The sequence below is a fragment of the Salvia splendens genome, chromosome 11, assembly GCF_004379255.2.
Source record: "Salvia splendens isolate huo1 chromosome 11, SspV2, whole genome shotgun sequence".
NCBI lineage: Eukaryota > Viridiplantae > Streptophyta > Magnoliopsida > Lamiales > Lamiaceae > Salvia > Salvia splendens.
In genome coordinates, this window is record NC_056042.1 from 6392886 (window position 1) to 6398133 (window position 5248).

The 5248-nt window shown below is 40.7% G+C and overlaps 1 long non-coding RNA gene across 1 annotated transcript; it reads left to right on the forward strand.

The window, feature by feature from the left end:
* Positions 1-2080: 2080 nt before the first annotated feature.
* Positions 2081-4039, forward strand: LOC121754122. Its single transcript, XR_006040548.1, has 3 exons — positions 2081-2390; positions 3260-3324; positions 3793-4039. It is a non-coding gene; the product is annotated as an uncharacterized LOC121754122 (long non-coding RNA).
* Positions 4040-5248: the final 1209 nt, after the last annotated feature.

Here is a 5248-nt window from a genome sequence, read left to right on the forward strand (position 1 = left end):
GAATCCGACAATGCTCTCACATTCGAAGGGAGACTCTGCATACCGAGTGACGAAGGACTCAAAAACGAAATCATGAGTGAAACACATGAGACTCCTTACACCGCCCACCCAGGGAGTACGAAGATGTATCAAGACTTGAAGAAGACCTTTTGGTGGAATGGTATGAAGAGGGATATAGCGGCATTTGTGGAGCGCTGCTTAGCCTGCCAACAGGTGAAGGCTCTACATCAACGACCGTACGGAAAGTTGCAACCACTAGAAATTCCCGAGTGGAAATGGGAGCATATCGCCATGGATTTTGTGACAGCATTGCCAAAGACGCAAAGAGGGAATACTGCCATCTGGGTAGTTATAGACCGACTCACCAAGAGTGCGCACTTCATACCGATTCCCATAACCTATGGATCAAATAAGCTAGCTCAAATTTATATAAGGGAAATAGTGCGACTGCATGGAGTCCCAGTGACGATCACGTCTGATCGTGACCCGAAGTTCACTTCAAGATTTTGGATCAGCCTACAACGGGAGCTAGGGACTCGTTTGAATTTTAGCACGGCGTTTCACCCGCAGACGGACGGACAATCCGAGAGGGCGATCCAAACCCTCGAGGATATGTTGAGAGCCGTAGTGTTAGACCGAGGAGGAAGTTGGGAGTCCGCACTCCCCTTGATCGAATTCGCCTACAACAACAGCTTCCAGGCAACGATAAACATGGCGCCGTACGAAGCCTTGTACGGGAGAAAGTGTAGATCCCCGCTCTACTGGGACGAAGTTGGCGAGAGAAGGGTACTCGGGCCCGGCGCAGTCGAAGAAATGGTTGCAATCGTTCGACAAATTCGTGAAAGGATAAAAGAAGCTCAAGACAGACAGAAGTCATACGCGGATGCACGGCGAACCGACTTGCAATTTCAAGCTGGCGACAAAGTCTTCCTCAAAGTATCCCCGTCGAAAGGGATAACACGTTTCGGCGTCAAGGGAAAATTGAAACCGCGATTTATTGGACCGTATGAAATCCTTGAAGGAGTGGGTCCTGTTGCATATCGCTTGGCGCTACCTCCGAACCTTGGGAACGTGCACAATGTCTTTCATGTGTCACAGTTACGTAAATACGTGTTCGAACCAAAGCACGTGATTCACTACGAGGAGGTCGCGTTGAATTCGGACCTGAGCTATGAGGAGAGACCCCAAACGATTTTAGACCGAAAAGTCCAGAACGTGAGAAATAAGCAAGTTGCCTACGTGAAAGTGCAGTGGAGAAACCACGGGCACGAAGAAGCCACATGGGAGCTTGAGGACAAGATGATGGAGTTATACCCAGAACTCTTCCCATGAGAGTACCAAATTTCGGGACGAAATTTCTTTTAAGAGTGGTAGGATGTAACGCCCCACTTTTCAAACCCTAATTTTTCGAACCCTAAGATGTTGTACTTATTGCTTTGATTGCCGAATTAAATGACGGATTTATTATGTGATTGAAATGGTGACCTAATTTTGATTTGATCGAGTCAAATTCGTTGATTTTATGAAGTGGCTTAAATTAATTAATGTGGAATGAAATATATCATGGTGAATTATATTATTTCGGGGAGTGAGATTTAATTAGGATCATAAATAATTACCTTGCCCTTTTATGAAGGGAATTTTCGACCACTATTATTATTTGGAGAGGAATTTATTTTTCTTGGATTTAATTATTTGTTTTGGGATAATTATCCAAATTAAATCCTAAAGCCTAATTATCTTATTTATTTCTTGATAAAATCGGCCCCTATTGTTTTGATTAGGGAGATTTCGAAATCTCCTAGCTTGTGGAAGAAGAAATTATTCACTAATTATTTTGATCCCTAATTATTTCCTTCCATGTTTTAATTGGAATATCCTAGCAAATCTTTCCCTACTTTATTTATCAATATTTGGAAATTATTCCTTGTGGGAGGAATTGAATAACACGCCTATTTTCATATTATTTGGGAGGGTTTTTATTGATTTTCTTGCTCCGTATTATTTTATTCTGCTCCGTGAAAATACTAAATTAAATCAATGGCTAATTAAATAGCCATGATTTACAAAATATCCTCCTTATTTCTCCATCAATGACACGCCATTTCCTCCCCCAAAATCTTCCCAAATATCTCAATCATTTATTTCAATTATTCTCCCAAATCTTCAATTAATTGTGGGATATTTCTTAATCCTATAAACAAAGGATCAACCCCTAAACCTAACACACAAATCACACGCCCACTTCTTCAAACCACACGCCCCACCCCCTTTTTCATCTCTTCTCCCACTTGTTATCCATTTCACTCAAGATCCTATCAATTTTCCAAGAGATTGTTGAAGAACCAAGGTTTTAATTGCTTCCTACCGATTATTTCGTCCAAGAAAAGGTAAATTCAAACCCATATTCTTCAATCCTCTCCATCTAGACTTTCTTTGACTCCCTCATGCATGTAGAGAGTGTAGGGAATGAAGATCTAAGGGTTTAATCGGTGGGAATGTGAAATCATATGTGTGAGTGCGTTTTGATTGCAATTGCTTGTTGATTTATTGAATCCTCGGTGATTGATGTGCGATTTCATGAAAATATGTGTTTAAGGACTCTTTTGAGCATGATTGTATATCAAAACCATGAAAAGATTGATTTTGAATGAGTAGGGATAAACCCTAATTCGAATTGCTATCAGTATGAAAATCTGTGATTTCCGAACAGTGTGTTCTGATGTATTTTTGACCAACCAAACGAACTCCGATTTGACCGATTCTTCTTCCTGTGTAAACTTCGTGATGTCTTCTATATTGTGTGTAAATTTCGACCCATTTGGCTAAACGATGAATTTATGGTGAATTTTTAAAGTTGACTGCGCGATTCTGCCAAAAACGTGTTTTCTCGACCAGTAGGTTACGCCTTTGGTTTGCCCGACTTAAAAGTGGTATTTTGACATGAAATTTAAACTGAATGTTATTTGATGAGTCTACTGCCTTGTCATAAAGTTTTAGCCCCATCGGAGGTCGGATGATTTTTAAATAATTTTTACAAAAAAAGTTGCGCAGAGCTGCCAGATCTCTACTTTGGTTAAACAACTATATTTGTATGCTTGAATGACATACATGAGTTTACATATGTGATGAGGTGATGTGATATGCAAAGATGGGTGATATGATGTGATTCCTATTGTTGATTGGGAAAGGGGAGTGATCTAGGACATGCATGATTTTAGTCCATGTTAGTGACTAATCGGGGACACATTATCCAAAGGTGAAATTTTGTGCGAGACGCGTGATACCAAAGGAAAAGCGAAACTTGAAAACTAAAGGATCGAGGTGGGCTCTCTTTTTAAATAAGGACCATGTCCTAATGTTTTATCAATGAGAATAAATGTGATTTCATGCCTTGTTTTGGTTTTTACGTGCCTATCTGATGTGGTTTTTGCCACTATTTATAAATCGAATTCGGGTCCTCGTAGGGCAGCAAACCCTACTTGGATTAGTGTACACCTATGGTAGACTGTGTGCTAGCGTACGGGCTGGCCGGTCTAGTGACCTGGTTTGCGGCCGCATTCCTTGTCATGTATTGGCAGATATGGTTAACGTCTATGGGAAAAATGACTGATCAGTCGATGTTTGAAATGAAAAAATGATTTTGAGTGCCTCGGGCCTTTCTAAAGAAAAACCCCGACGGTTACTTACGTACGGCATGATATCATAAACTGTATTTACAATGTTTTCGGCATGAGCCACTGAGTATTATTTCATAGTACTCAGCCCTGCATATGTTTTCCCTATATGTAGGTTGAGCGGCGACGGGCGGTTGGCGGTGTTGAGCAGGAACTAATAATGAACTGTGGTTGTTTTGGTTTTGAAATTCCGAGTGTCGTTGTGTCTTCACACATGACGTCACTCTTCTCTTGGATGCTTCCGCTGTGATATTTTTCTTAGAATACTTTTCATTTAAATTCTGAAACTATTTTATGATGGGATGTTTGAAACTCGTTACACTTTTTGAATAAATGCTAAACCCTAGTCTTTATTCATTAAACCCTAATACTCTTGGTCGCATTATTTATTAGCCTTAGTTTTTAGTCAAATTTTATTGAAAACCCTAGTCTTCTATGCCGTTCATCTAAACCCCTTTAAGTCGCGATCGCCCGCTTTTATTAACCCTAAGGGGCGGTCGTGACACTTTCAGCCGTGTCCACTTCTTGCCTCGCCGAGCCATGATCACCTGACGTTCAGAATGTTCCCGAGTTCCAGTCATCGTCCGTTCCAGTTGGCTAGATCGTAGTTCCAGTCAGAGATTTTTATCGCCCGGAGTGGCAAACAATCTTTAAATTGCTTTCGTAGTTTAATTAGTTCTCCGTCTTTACGTTGGATTTCTGTTACATTTTGGGATTTTGTTGTTTTGAAATACTTGCTTTGGATATCCGAACGTGTTAATGCTATGAAGTTGATTTCCGTTTCGTTCATTGTAGTGTTCTTTTCTTTCCTTGTCTAGTTAGCTTAGATCTAAGATTTCTCGGTGTTTTAAGTGCTAAATCTCTAAATTCTGTTACGTAACAAATTTCTTTAGGATAGGTAAACATGTACTATTTGATCTGGAAGTAGATCGTTGCATGCAAGGCTTCGTTTTATTTTCTGAATCGATCTTTCATGTTGACCAGCATGCAGAAGTCCAGTTTCAGCGTTTGATTTCAGATTTGATTTCTTAGTTTTAGATCTGTGTTCGCGAGTTGTTAATCTGCGTTTGCCGGGTTGGATCTGGAATTGTTATCTGAGTTTAAGTTGTGTTGTTGGAGAAGACGATGTCTACATCCAGATTGGGGACCACCTTACTTTTATTTACTTTTGCTTTCTTTTGTCCTTCACCTCTGGTTGTACCTGCAGATCTGTCAGCCTAGTCACCACTACCTCCACTACACTCTGAATATTATGTTTAGCCAAAAATAGAAATACCGTCCTTTCCAAACAATTTCTATTACACCATGTCCCCTCATTTCCACGTACACAGTTGCATTCCATGATCTGCTCCCCCATCCTAGTCAGTAGGACGCCACCCTTTAATTACTCGCCTAGGTAGAAACTCAACCCGAGCGTGGTAGCTAACCAACCCTCCAAAACATCACCGCAGTAGTTTAAACGCACCATCTCTGTGGGATTCGACCCTTACCTCCACTATACTGATCAGTAGAAGTGGGTTGAGGAATCTTTGAAGACGAGGTCTAGGCTTAGTTAGGATCTTTATCCTGCC